The sequence below is a fragment of the Hirundo rustica genome, chromosome 3 (genome assembly GCF_015227805.2).
Source record: "Hirundo rustica isolate bHirRus1 chromosome 3, bHirRus1.pri.v3, whole genome shotgun sequence".
NCBI classification, from domain to species: domain Eukaryota; kingdom Metazoa; phylum Chordata; class Aves; order Passeriformes; family Hirundinidae; genus Hirundo; species Hirundo rustica.
In genome coordinates this window covers 56428137-56443582 of record NC_053452.1, presented here as the reverse complement: position 1 = coordinate 56443582, position 15446 = coordinate 56428137, and the positions used below count along the sequence as shown (strand labels likewise).

General features: G+C 34.0%; 1 long non-coding RNA gene across 1 annotated transcript; it reads right to left on the bottom strand.

The window, feature by feature from the left end:
- Positions 1-219: 219 nt before the first annotated feature.
- On the bottom strand, positions 220-13105 carry LOC120751284 (uncharacterized). Its single transcript, XR_005700358.2, has 4 exons — positions 12998-13105; positions 1864-1977; positions 988-1035; positions 220-325 (listed from the first exon to the last, which is right to left on the bottom strand). It is a non-coding gene; the product is annotated as an uncharacterized LOC120751284 (long non-coding RNA).
- Positions 13106-15446: the final 2341 nt, after the last annotated feature.

Genomic DNA, 15446 nt, shown 5'->3' with positions numbered 1-15446 from the left:
GCACTCATTTTGGAAGTACTCTTTTCCTAAGGGTCATGTTTATTCCCTTTGTTTTATTCTCAGAATGCTGGAACTAATTGGATCTAAGTAAACAATTGTGCTCAGGTTACTGAATTATAGTGGTCATTTTATAATAGACTATAACAATTGATGATTATTATAAAGATTACCAATGATTAAAGGTCTACTGGAGGGAAATTTGGCTTGGCTCTGGTGTGACAGTAAGCCTTGCTTCTGTGAAAGCAGCATTGGCTAAAAGACTCTTGCAGGTCCTCATGATCTACACAGAGTAGGTTCTGGGTAATTCTACTCTTTCAGGTGTTTCCTGAAACATAAATAAATTTTAAGCATAATTATTATGAGGGAAATAATCCCTGGTATCACACTTTGACACTGAGAAGGAAGTCTTAATATTTGATGACTAGTACCCTTGAGATGTGCAAGACACAGTCAATCTTTTCATCACCACTTTGCTTCTTGATCTGGGTCATTTTTCCATCTATAATCAATCACCCTTTGAAAAAGCTACACAGTATCTAGTCTAGATAGAAATATGAAACTTTATTTTCCATGGTTGTTAGTCTGATACTTCTTAATAACATGTAAGTTCACACCTGAGAATCACAAGAATGAAAATCTTTGATTATGAATGAGAAGAAATCAGGAAGAAAATTTCCTTCAAATCTGGACTTTGTAATTGAACTAAGCCTGCAGTCAGTGAAAAAAGTCTGCTTTACTGTATACTGTCAGGAAGATGAAAATTACCCTTCTGCTTCTTCTCCCACACTTTAAATATCTGCTCAAAATGTCAGACAGTAACTAACTAGTATAAAATTTTGTGTTTATTTTATTATTTCTCTGTGAGCAAAATGTATCCTCTCTTATTCTAACTATTAACTATGTGTTAACTATGAAGGATATTTGACATTCATAATTCTAGACTAGAAGCCAGACACTGGCAAATTGAAACACCAGCTCTATCCTTACCTTACCCTGTGGCCTGAGGAAGATTCTTCACCTTTTCAGTTTTTCCATCTGTAAAACAGAGATAACATTTTCCTATCTAGGTAGCAGGAGTTCTTTGAATTAATTTATGTCTTATCAACGTTAGGCAAAAGCAAAGCAGTTTATACGAGTCAGTCATTTCTGCAAAAATGATTTAACAAAATGGGATTTAGTCTCTGGTTAGACCAGTTTCAGACCATCAGGGATTGGTATTTTCAAGTCATGGTCAGTTTAACACACTTTGAAGAAATTTTCACTAGTGGTGCATGAATAAAACCAACAGTTTATTTACAGAGATCAAGCATATTTCAGCTAGCAGAGAACCTGATAGGCTAAATATAACCCAAAAAACCCATGAAATGGCACTTAGTTATGATGATAAGCACATGTAACAGTAAACTAATTCTAAACCCTCTTTCAAACTGAGTACCTGGAATTTCAGAGTAATATTAGACACCTTTGTAGATACAAGACTTATGGTGAATTGTATCAGAGACAAAAGTCAGTGAAGACTTTGAAGGGAGAGGGATGATGAAAATGAAAATTAGTTTCTTCCCTTCCCATGAGTAAGTGAATGAGAAATCAGTTTGTATGGATTAGCTGTTGAAATTTGAAATTGATTGAAAAATTGAATCCATTCAGACTGAGATAATTTATGACTTTTCACAGCACTGAACTACTGTATTGAACATAATCTGAGAAAGGTTCTTTAACTGATTTTCTAAAGTCCTGTTTTAGCCTATTCATTATTTTTCTTTCCTTATTCATTATTAGTCTGTCTATAAATGTCTCTTGTCCACTTAGGATTAGCTAGAGCTGCATAGAGAAGGTGAGTTGTATATCTTCTTCCACAATTACCTGGAAGAGGGAAAGCACTAATAGAGTTCCATCTCCTTCAGAATAATCTTAACTATATTTGGTAGCTCATTGCTGCTCTGCTGTTGCAGAAGAAATTCAAAAAACCTCAGAAAGCTGAGTGGGCAAAAGATAAAACAACAATTTCAGTATTGAAAAATGAAATCAATATACCTAAGAAAAATAATACAAAACATCCTGTAATGTCTAACTTGGAGCTAATAATTACAGCTCAGGTCTTCAAGCCATCAACATTTTTCAGAAATTAACAAATCAACATGCAACTGAATCTGAAAAAAATCAGTGACAATGCTGCCCATCTTCAGGTGGGGTACAGAAAACCAGATGGAGAATTCATTTTTCCTGCTACATAAAATTTTCTTGCATCATCATCTTGGTGTCATACTCAGTTCTAGTCTATGCATTTCAGGAAACATATTTAAGATCTAGAGATGCTGCAGGGAAGCACAATTAGATAGATAAAAGGAATAGGGCATGAGAATGTCCCTTATGAGGAGAGACCCTGAGGTTTTTTAGTTTACAGAGGAAAGCCCCAAAGAGATATATAAGAGATTTACAGACCCATGAAGGTACTCTATAAGATGACACTGGAACTGTTATAATTTCTTTCAGTTCTGGAACTTGGGGACGATTGTTAAAACTGTTAGGTAGTCATTCTGGAACAAAAATTATTTTACAGAGCAGGTCATGAACATCTGACATGCTGCCACAGGAGTTCATGGAAAGAGGAAATATTTTCAGGTTCAAAAAATAGCTAAACAGGTTTGTGAACAACAAAGAATCTATTCATTCAATCATTTGCTCTTCTGATCTTTGATTTTTTTTTTATTTTTTTTTTTTTTATGAAGACATGAGTTGACATGAGAACATGAGTTATGGAGAAGTGTTGAGATTTTTGTTAAAGAAAAATGAAATGAAAATATTTGAGAAGGCCTTGAGTTCAAAGTTTAAAAACTTGCCATGAGGAAGTCATGCTCCCTAACTCATTACACAGAAAAGTTTCTTCATGCCCCACACTTTCTTGGGAAATCTACTGGCAAAAATTTTTAGAAAGTTATATTGTATGTTGCTGATACCTTCTTGATGTAATATTTTTATAAATTCAGACTTAATAAATACATATTTCAATAAAATAGCTCATCCTACCTGAATCAAGTTAGTTTTAACTTATTCTCTCTGTTAACAATATTTAATTTAAAACATTTTAAACTTTCAGCAACTCCCAGTGCTTAGAGTTGAAACTCCTAAGTTGAAAATTAAAGATATATTTCCCTTGGCTCTGAAAGAAGAATGCTTCAATAAAGCAGAAAAAAACTGTAAATCTCTAAAAAACATAAAAATTCCCTATTGTATTAGATAAACCTGAAGAAAATTATAGAGAATAAAATGTCAAAACATCTTTGTATTTACAATCAAAATATGAAGTCGTTGAGCTTATATTTATACAAAGGAGGTTTATGCAGTGAAAAACCTATGAAATTATCATTAACTACTTTAAAATATTTATTTGTATTCTGTAATTTGAGCAACTAAAGGGGATGGAGGTGTGATGTGCTGATCTATCACTTGAGAAATATTACTATTTTGTAACAAAATGAAGGCTGAAATTCTATTCATACCACCTGTTTATATTACTGTAAAATTACTTGAGGATTCATTACAGTTTTTTTTTCTTTCCTATACAGATTTTTTTTGAAATAAATTAAATGGCAATTTATGCTTTCTCATCTCTATCAGTGCCTTTGATCCAAGGAGAATGTCAGTACATTTTTAGTGCGTTAATAGTAAAATATTTTTTCTCCAAGTCTCTTCATCAATTTGTGCTAGCCCTAGTTTTCAGACCATCCAAGTTCTTATGACCTTTTAATGATCTTTAATTTCTTTCACTAACTAATCATGTAGGAGTTTCAATGTTGTCAAAAGAAAAGAAAAAAAAAAAAAAAAACCACAAAAACAAACAAACAAACAAAAAAACCCAAACCCACACCCTACTTGCTTTCAATCTTTTTATTTTTCAGAGAAGATAAATGTCATTTGAATACAGCTACTCCCTTATTACAGCCAAGAGTTGTGCAGATACACAACTGTCTACAGACGCCTTTAGAAAAGCATTAATCACAGAGGGTTTTGCCATGCACAGATTTTCTTGTGCTATTGTGAATATTAAAGTGACCTTCTCATTAGTGAGATATTCTGCATTTTTATTAACTTCTGACAGAAGAATATCATGTCAGAAAAATACTTCATCATGTGCTAACTGACAGACTTTTTTCCACTTTCTTTTAGCACTATATTGGAAATATTGATCCTTCTCTATCTCTGGCCTATTTAAATCCACTCCATTTCCTGTCTGTCTTCTGCTCTCTGTTTTCTTCTCCACTTTCTACCCTATAATTCTAAATCTGTCTTGTCTATCCTCCCTCTCTATCCCATTATTATTATTATTATTATTAATAATAATAATAATAATAATAATTTATGAACCCAACTTGCCACACCTGACAAGCTATGGACTCGCTGGTTCCCAGAACTCACCGCAGATCATGCAGCCCATCTGCACTCCAAAGAGAAATGACTGTACAAATGGCTGTATAAGAAAATGGTTCATTCCAAAAATGTAATTTCTAAAAGTATGTTGATTTTTTTTTGGTAGGTCACAGATTAAGAGCTAGAGACATTTCTCAAGCTTCTTGCAACTAACAAAGCGCTTTTTTTTTTTTTTTTTTTTTTTTTTTAGCCAATTTTTCATCTGGACCTTTTTATTGTTTATTTAGTACCTAATGCAGAGCTTGATGATTAATGGTGACTGCAATTTTAGCTGCTAAGAGAACACCTATTGCATAAAGAAGTCTTTTTCACATACATAATCCTTAAATCAAGGAATAGCTGACAGGGGGTGCTGGACTATACGATATTCAGAAGCCTATTCAAAAATTATCAAGATCTCTAAGCTAAAAATGTTCAAAGCTTTGAATGCTCCAACTAAAGAAACTTTTGCCTTAAAGTTCTCTTATAGTTTCTGCACTGTGAAGAGAAGTTTTCCAAAGCAACCATGTAACCCAGAAGAAAGCTTTATTCATGAAGTTACATAAGCATGTGGCCATCTCTAAAATCAGGTCTGTGGTTTGACATTATGGTCTGAAAACAGCAGGAACAGAGATTATCTGCACTGCAGGTTATTGTACAACATTGAGGCAAATAGTAACATGTGGATGTAGTTCCATTTGAGTTAGGACATAGCAAACTTAGATAAAAGGGAAGAGAAAACAATGTAATGGATTGATCCAAACTTATTCAAATCACATGGAATATTTCTGTTGAATTTTGTAGTCGTCAAAAAGGCTTTGAACAGCTACTACATTTTTTCTGAACTTTTTCATTATATTGAATAGGAACGATATTTTTTCATTATTTACAGCTATGTTATCTTAAGGGGTTTAAGGGAATTACAAAGTTACAGATTTCTAGAAATTATTTTATACTGCTGTTGACTGTCTGTCTATAATACTTTTTCCAAGTGTTTGTCGTAGTTAACTGTATGGAATTGTTTAATTACTTGAATAGAAAATCATAAAAGTTAGTCTCTCCCATTTATCACCTTTTTATTTGCAGAATGAGTCACCCAGCTATTTACATGACTAGAAAATATTATTTCAGTGATTTGCACTCAGCTTGTTACTAAAGTACTAAAAATCAATTAAAAGTTTTAAAGAGTAATTTGTTTGTCAAGGTCCCTTTTCAAATATAGATTGCAACATTAATTGCTTGTAGCACATGTCACTTTCAGTAGAGATGCCAGCAGTGGCTGGAAAACTTTTTATAATCTTTATGAAACTATATTTAATTTGATGCTAGAACTGAACATAAAAATCCCCATTCTCAATTGCAAGGATTTTTTAAGCTACTCAGCTTAAAACTGGTCTTTTTTAATCTTCATTTCAACAACTGCACAAAGTGATTTCTTTCCATACCAGAGCTTTTTCTCATCATCAGATAAAATCCCTTTTTAAATGAAGTTGTGTGCTGCCATTTCAGCTTTGGGGCTAATGAACAAAACTGAGCTCCTTGCACTGAAGTCTTGCAGTTCAAATTGGTCCAAATTTTTGCAAATTAGGTATCATGTACTTAGTTGGTCAGCTTTCCAGTAAGCCTACCCTCATTTCTTAAGAGCAAAATTAGTGAAATGTTCTCCATCAGCATTAGACTTCTATAAACTCAAAATCTCCTTTTAAATATCTGAAAATAAATAGGTTTTTTAATCTGTTACTTTGTTTCTACTTTAAAATTTGAAGACTTTTCTTTCAGCTGGCCTGATTACCTTTCTCAATATTTCATAATGTGATCCTTATATTGCCTCAATTTTCTGTTTTTATTTCCATACAACAATACTAAGTATTTCTTTATCATGGAAATTAATTGGCCAGAGTTACTCATGTGATCTTACCCTTTTAATTCCAGCTAGTTCCAAGAAGTTTTGTACTTTCTCTATAAGTGCAGGACCATTGCATCACACATCAACCTAATTTGTTTTGCATTTACCTGTCTTTACAAGATTTTTCAAAAATAATTTGATAAAATCTGCTGAAAGGAATGCTAACAGATATATTAGATGGAAAGAAAATTCACTCTTCCTCAATTTTTTTTAAAATTAAAAGTAAACAGAAAATAATTCACATTTAGGTTTCATAATCTAATGTATTTGAATTATTCTATTCTAAGATAATGATTTAATCATCTAAAAGTAATCATTTAATAAAAATATAAGATTACCATTAACTTTCCACTGATTAATGTTTTTTTGTTTCTTAATAAGATGTAATGCATTTTCTCAATGTACACATATATTTATTTTTCTTCTCTCTTATTGTTTTTTTAAATTGACTAAAAAAAAAAGAAAAAAACCCACAAGATGAAGGTGTTCAAGCTACTAGAGGTTCTTTTCTTTTCATAGGCAAACCCTGCATGTATTTCACTAGTTGAGGATAGATTAGGTAAACATAAATTTAAAGGAAAACACTGAGAGACAAATTTCTGTAATATTCAACTTTTTGTTAGGGTTTTACTGAGCTTATGTATCTGTAAGGTTTACATGTATTAACCTTTACTGACTGTGCTGTACTGCAGAACAGAAAAATTGAAGACTTAATTTTCTGTATTAAAAACCTGGGACCAGATCTGACTTCAAAGCTCTATACTTGTTTTTAGAAGCTCTATGCTGTGGTGAATCTGCACAGTGTCCCACTGTCTTCCCTTTTCTCTTCCCATAGAGATGCCAAAATTAATCTTTGGCTTTAATTTATTATAAACTCTTGTCTTGCATTTGTATTCTATTTTATCTAATAGTGATTTATTTACAAGAAGCTTTTGTAAGTGGTAAACGTAATTTGATGATACACACTCTAATGATAGTGCATGCCCTTATCTGGCTATCATGAGCTAAATTCAAGTGGGAGGATTCATCCATAAATGTTTTCCTGTATGGGTGGTAGATATATGTGCTTTTGAGTCTCTTGTAGATTAAGAGCCTACACTTGTAATGGCTGCCCTTTTTTTTTTGTTTTGAAGTTATAAGAGACACATTTAAAGATAGAATATCAAGGACCGAATGTAATTTTTAGGTTGCTTTTGCACATATGTGTATACAATAACAGAAAGTATGATTAATTACTTGTCTATGCATTTGATATTTGAGCACAAATTGGCTATAAGAAACTGAAAACACTAGTTTATTGGATGTGGCAGTTACTGTGAAGTGAAGAAGTAATTTAAACTACAATCTCAACCCATTGTCAAGAAAGTGCAATAGCTTTTTTTAAGGAAGTACAGCAGTATTTATGATGGTTAAGCGGTCTGTCTGTTTAAAGATTAGAGGCTACAGTTTAATGTGAAATCACTCTAAAGCAAAATTTGCATGGAGATTGTAACTGTAGTCACCTGAACCCTAGGAAAATTATAGAAGAATATAATTCTTCTATGTGTCTAAAGCCCAGTGTCTTGACACATTATACCGTTGAAGTTGATCAAAATTAAATGCCTCATTTGACTAGATCATGACAAATAGTGTGCTGGTTGCTTCCACAGCTATGGTTTGCTAAATGATTCTTTTCCTACTCTCAGGCACTCTAATATCACTTAAAAGTCAATTATTTGTCATAGGAGAATGTCTGCTCTCTATATTAAAATTTTAAAAAAATCACCAAACAAAGAAACAAAGGGGGAAAAAAAACCAAACAAAAAAAAAAAAAAAAAAAAAAAAAAAAAAAAAAAAAAAAAAAAACCAAAGCAAATCCCAAACAACAACCAAACAAAACACACACCAAAAAACCCCCACAAGAAACAAACAGAAAAAAACCCCCAAACAACCTACAACAAAAATAAAGAAACCCACAAAAATCCCAGGATGTTGTAGGGCTCTTCACATTCCAAGAAAGCCAGAAATGTGGGCTTCACATTCTTACTGATGCAAAAGTAGTTTAATGGGCAGTGGGATGTCCACATTCACCAACATGTAAACCCTACAGTAGTACAAAGAGAAGTAACTGAATTAATTTCTAAGCACCATGGAAAAATTTCACCATCTCTGAGTAATGAATATTATGCCTCTGGTACGTTAATTTCATAATCTGAATAGCAGCAGTGATAACTTTGAATTTGAATGTAACTCTGATACAAGAGGCTCTACTATCAGTATACTTTCTAAGATGAAAAATATTTACTAGGAGGTCACCTCTGAAGTCCTCATGAGATGATGCTGGTGACTATTATTTTACTGGCAGCAACTTAGTGCTGACAACTAAAAATTGTGATTGTGAGGTTAGATTGAATTTAATTCTGTGTTTGAGATCTGAAGACAAAATTTTTGTAACTTTGTAACTTACAATTTTTGTAATCGTCACATTTTGTAATGAGACTAACAGGACAGTCACACTTGGAGGGAAGTGTTCAGACAAATTTTGAACCCTTGTGATTGTCATCTTTCCTGGAAATACAGAAACATATTCAATGGAAGAAAGATTATTTCCTGTTCAAGATATTTTCTTTAAAGGATTTTTTTAAAAGGTATTTTCCTCATCTTTCTCTCAAATTAAGAATCCAAGAACTGTTTTGCACCACACTAAGAGATTTTATTAATGGGTTGAATGTGCTCTGACACATTAAAAAACCCCTCAAAAAGTAATAAGAAATCAATACTTAAATGAATAATTGTTTGGTTTGGGTTGTTTTTTTTTTTTTTTGGGGGGGGGGGTTTGTTCTTCTCTTTTTAAAAATTAAATAGAAGAATAGTGCATTTCTATGACTTCAAAGATATTAGGAGGCAAGTTTGAAATGATTTCATGTCTTTTTTAAAATTAGTTGATTATATCATAGAAAACTGAGACTTTTCACTTTCTCATTATATTGACTCTGAAGCAGTAACAGCTGAAATTATTATATTTAATAAAATGAATTATCAGAATTATAAATTCTCCACCATGTCCAGGTTTGCATATTCAGGACTTCAGGCTTCGAGTGACAAAACCACCTTTCATTGCTCTGCTTTATCCTATCATCAGATTGTGTTCTTATGCATTATTTACTACAATTTGATTCTTCTCTTGTTCTTATTGTCTTTTTCTCTCCATTGATATTTTTAAAACTATAAAACCATTCCACTGTAAACATCTAAGCATAAAATATCAAATTCTTAGAGTATCACAGACATGGACTTCTGAAGCCTGTTCTGATCCCAAAATCTGCAAATGTGCAATAGCTGTAGAGCCATACAAGCTATGCAGTCCAGGATAGAACAGAAGTATTTCATCCTGATATGAAGCTTCATCTTCCTAGAAAAAAAGTTTCATTTTCTAAATAATTCTCTGGTGTCATTAGGTGAGGATATCACAAGGAACAACTTTCCCACAGATGAGGCAGCTCATCTGCAGGTGTGCTCCACCACATGCCTGTGGGAAGTCAGCTTATCAACCGGTTGATACTGAGCTGCTTATCTGAGATGTGCACAAAGACTTCAACTAAACATTTCACAAATGTTTGTCATTTGGTATCTAACATTTTACAATCTTAGATCTTTTTCAATATTGATATTTTATGTAATATTTTAATGTGATACAACATATCTGATATAATACTCAGTTATTCAGTAAAAAGGTCAGCTTGATGACATTATACTTTCTGCAAAGTCAGTGAACCAAAGCATTATTCTTTTTATTCAGTCTCCAAATATAATTAATGCTCAAATTTGACAGATACTGGTGAGGTCATCTGAATCTCTTTTACTACTGGATGTGCTTTGTTCTTACTTCCTTTAAGTAGAAACAATCTCTATTAAATAAATGTTACAATGCATCAAATCTCTGAAGATTTGAAAACTAAATCAAGAAAGAATAATTCGCATTCTTTGTACTTCACGGTTCTAAAAGGAAACTCTTCTCAACAAGTGTGCTGCACTGATAGTGATTCTATACTTTATACATTATTTGGAAAAAGAATCTTTTTATGCTCCAGACAATTTTCAGTTTTAAAAACACAATACAAAGGAAAAATACTTTCTCAAGTTTTTCCTAACCAAGAATCCTATTTGGTAGTACAGTGATCTAGTAAATTTGAAAACTTATCTATGAGGCATCTGTTAAAAAATATTTCTTGACTGAAGCAACATGAGCACACAGAGCTCTACTAACCTTCATGGTCCTGTTTCTAAAGAAATCTCTAAAAATTAATGTAGCAGACCAGCTGCACTTCCTCAAGCAGCACACCAAAGATAGGCAAAGACCATGACATATGAGTATGCATAAAGGTTTTTAAAGCTTGAGATAGCAAACCCTCTCTTTTCTGACAGTAAAGGGACTGACAAATGACCTACAAAAATCTTGTCTGAGGAGCAGACGCAGATAAAGAGGGCAGGAGAACCCATTCTGCACGCTCCTTAAAGCAGCATAGACAGCCCAAAGCTACAGTCAGATCCACATCTGCAACATCAGCGTGAAACTTTCAGAAAGAAAAATTTCAAGAAAAATCCAGTGGTTTAGTGAAAATGAATGCACAGCTTTTTATGTCCACTCCTCTATTAGGGTTCCCCTGGCACTGAGAGCGGGAACACAAATGAGAAACATCTTCTCCCTGTCAATGATTCACAAGTTCTTACAACAACCCCGTTATCGGCATTTTCTAGGGCTTTTGTAGAAGACCACAGATATATTGCCTGATATCCCTGAGCACAGCACTGAAAAGGAGATTTGTGAATAGGATTATTTATCCAGGGTGGGTTACTGATTGGTCCTACCCAAAAGGCGCTTTCAGTGGGTTAAGTTTTGCTACAGGATATTTAGAACTTCAAGTATCTTTTTAACTCCAAAACAATGGCCTCATTACTTGAAAGAAAAGTCAGACTAACTGTTAATGTCTGCTAGTAAATCATGCCGTAAAACGTAGAGGGATCATTCGCCTCAATTTGGTTTCAAAAATGAACTTAGGAAATAGGACTTCTCATTTGGGTTGATAGAACCCAAATGATCAGATAAACACATTGGTTTTTCTCAGAACACTTCTTTGAAAATGGGTGTCATGATTTCAAAAATAGGCTGTAATTATTGTGTAGACAGACCCTAGCTGGGCTTTGCAGTAGAATTATACTATTTTCAAGAAGTTGCAAGTAATAGGAAAACTTTTTTAACTTAGCTACTAACAGATTAGAAGCAAATTCTGTGTCTTTATTTCATGTTTTTAAGCCTCCTTTTGAGAGAGCTTCCCCTAACGTGTGTTTTTGAAGCCTAAACAAACAAGTCAGACAGGTTAGAGGAACAGATCACTCTTTTAACAACACGCTGGAATATCCAGGCTGCATTAAGACATTTCTTGAAGGAAGGCAATGTTGTTCAGACACAATTTTTGGCCTAATATTACTTGTACATTTACAAATTTGTGACTATCCTCAGTTACCCTTCACCTGAAGACACATAGCAGAGTGCAAAGGCTATTAGGTTCCTAATGGCTCCTCTCAATTCCAATAGTTTTGATATAAATTTAGCACTGTAGGTGGCTGATTGACTGCTGTTATGCCTCACTGTGTTTAATGGTACATTTTCCTGGAGAAATAATTTCAAAAGATGGCTTTCAGCTGGCACTGAAATTGACCTGGCATATTCTGAACAACAGACTGGGAAAACGCCGGGGAAAAAAACCAACCAACCAACCAACCAACCAACCAACCAACCAACCAACCAACCAAATTGGTGAGATGAATGGTAGGAAGAACATATATATCATTGATTGGGGTTTTCAAAAATTACATAATTTCTCATTATTATAAATACTGGCACAAATATTGTTTAAAGGAGAGGGGTAAAAAAACCCCCACCATTTTATAAAAAATACATTTGGGGGGGGGGGGATGGAAAACACTGCATTTGTCCTCCATTATGTTCTTCTGAACACTCATTAGTTCCAATGGCAAATAGCCTTGAAGCACATGAAAAATGCCTTCTGCCAGGATACCTAAAACACTGTTCTCAACAGCTAAGCAGTGCTCTCTGCACACTGAACTGCATGAGCAATAACTGCCTCAGCTGTTCATCTGCTGCTGCCTGTTTCTTGTCTTGTGACTGGACTGCAAACTTTCTGGAGCAGGGCTAAATTATATGTTGTGCCTCAATTTAATGGTAACAATTTCTGTTACTGGTCTAGACCTATTGTCTCTAGTTTGCTGGACTAACATAAATAATAATTGCCTAATTAATAATTACCTCAAATCTTCCTTTTTCCTGTGCCAGTGGGAGAGATACATCTCAATAAAAGCAAAAACAGAGTAAGTCAGAAGCAGAATCACAGAGAAGTAGTAACTCAAATATGCAGTGTTAATGCAACAATAAAAACCAAAATTTAATGGACAAGCCTGATTCTAAATATGAAGAATTTCAAACTCAAGTACATAGAAATTTTCTGAATACACCTCTTCCTTTCACTCTCTCAGTTACTCTGTCCCCATTCCCAGTTAAAGGAGAGGGTAAAAAACAAGTATTCATGTAATTAACATTAAATCCCTATCTTTTTCCATATCCAAAAAATGTGCATTTTAAAACCAGTACTTTAAATAAAGCAAGCCCACACTTTGTTCTTTTACCTCACTTTATGGAGGCATTCTTCTGCCTGCATCCAAAAAGGCACGGAGACTGAGTCATCCTGCTTCCTTTTTTCATCTGTTAAGCCCAAATAGAGTAGGATAGATTTCATTGCCCTTAGCATGCCCTCATAACACTTCAGCTTTACATTAGGACTGTGATTATAATCAGATCTCATTCTTCAGGGCTTCAGTTGATCAGCTGTAAGAGTCAGGGCCATAATTTGACTTGTAAATTCTCCTCTTCCTCTACACATGCATCTTTTCTTTTGAAGGACTTGCAATTGACTGCAGCTGGCTGTTGAGTGAGGGGTATCCATACTTGGGGTGGCACAGTGCTTGAAGGTGCTTGACTGATGTGTCTGATTAGGCACTCAAAGTCATTTTGATAGCACAGTTTAGGATCAGGAAGGAACTATTAAAAAATGAAAATCAAACCAACACAAAACCTCCATGGGGTTATTTATTCAAGGTTGATCAAAAAGATTTATTTTGGCAGATTAAAATGTCACTAGATGAACATTTATATAATTGATACAATGCCACAGCATTTGTGGAAGAAATTAATTAGAAGTTTTCTGGTTTAGCTTTGCTTTTTTCCTGAAATATCCTGTTTATTTTATCAAGTAACATTGAAATAGACAGCATCTGAACTTATTATTTGCTTTGTGCTCAAGTTTCCCGAGTGCTGTGTGACCAGGCTACACACTGAATTGTGCTTCGTGAATTATGCTCACATGTATCTTGATGAGGTACTCAGCTGTGCTTCTCTGCTGGTGCTCTGATATGCGACAACAGTTCTGGGGCTGGTGTTAAGGTCTCTTTTTAACAGTAGATACAGATAGATTTCTGAGTGAGGGACACAATGATCACATAAATGCAGTCTTTTTACTAATCTGATATACGATGCTGAGTGAGCAGTAATGGCTGTTTAACATGGTTTGTCTTATGTTTTCAATGGTGTGGTCTCAGAAACTCTTACACAGCAGCTCTTCCAAGTTTTCTGAGAATCGAGCTGGTGACAACAACTCCTCCACTTTAGCTGCTCTATTTAGCTACACAATTATCTTCGGTGAAGAAATTTTTTCATCCGTATGTCCTGTTAGAAATTCCAAAGAGGTGTTCCTGCTCTGAAGGCTCCAAATATAATTCCTCTCTATTTGCTTCCACTAACAATCTACCAAAGTGAGCCTGAAAACCTATAGAACTGATTGCCTTCTTTCAGCTGGGGGAGAGAAAAAGAGAGAAAAGGGGCTGAGGATACAAATTTCCTGTAATTGTTAGGTTTCCACAACTGTAGATACCTAAAAAAGAAATGCTAAAAAGATACCAAAATCAAAAATATTTGTTGTGAATTTCTACCTGTTTTTTTAATTAGATTACTAATCCAAAATTTATCTGTGCAGCTGAAAATGAAGGTGAAGAGGAGGCATCTATCCTTTATGAATAAACTAGGTTTGAATAAGAAAGAAGCTTCCTGGCTTGCTAAAGGCAAAATGAGAGCTTGTAGAAAGGACAGTGAGGGGTTTGGATCCTGTTGGTAATTACAAACTCGTAAATGCATGCTGAAAGTGGAGCAGCACTTGAAGCTAAAATTAAGTCAGGATACAGGAAAGGACTGTTCTACTGAAATGCCCAGAGACAAAGCACAAGAAGAGGTACCATGGAGATCCACAAATAGCTGAATACACAAGAAATGGAGACAGGACTGGCCAGTGAAGTGCTGTTCTGTCCAGGATGATCCTGTATATATTAATCTCAGTAAGGCATCTAGTTCTCTTATCTTACTTATCTTACAGGTGGTGTGCAAAGGCAGAAGGGATTCTCAACTAAGTGAGAGTACAACAAAATAAAAAATCCTTCAGCAACAGAAATTATAACATCCATATCAAATACATTTGGCAGAGCATTCTTTTCTTATCATCACATACAAAACTCTAATGGAACCCATGGAAGACAACCATGTAACGGATTTCCCAGATAAGAAAACATAGAAATACAGAAAATTGCTCCAAATAATTAGGTCAAAAGACCATTATTGTCAATTAATTAGAATATCAGTAGAAAAAAACCAAAACATCATTTCCACCTTAAGAAAATTTGTCTACTGACTAGAGTATTCAGGCAAATTTATAATAATGTTGGCAGTTAATGGAATACAAAAGCCCTTGGAATTTTAAATAGGATAAATAAAACGCAATGTGATTTCTAAGAGATCTGGGCTTATAAGGGCTCTTAACCTATTTATGTGAGCTTTCTTTCAATGTGATTTTTTTTTATTGATGCAAACAGTTCTCAAAGCAATTTTATTGTGTTAGGAATCCTGACAACTATATCTGACATAAAATTCCTAATTTTAAAATAGCTGTTCTATTCTGAATGATAATTATATGTCTTACAATGTGTATTCTAATCTATAGTTATGGTCTTTTACAGAAAAAATTGCACCTGT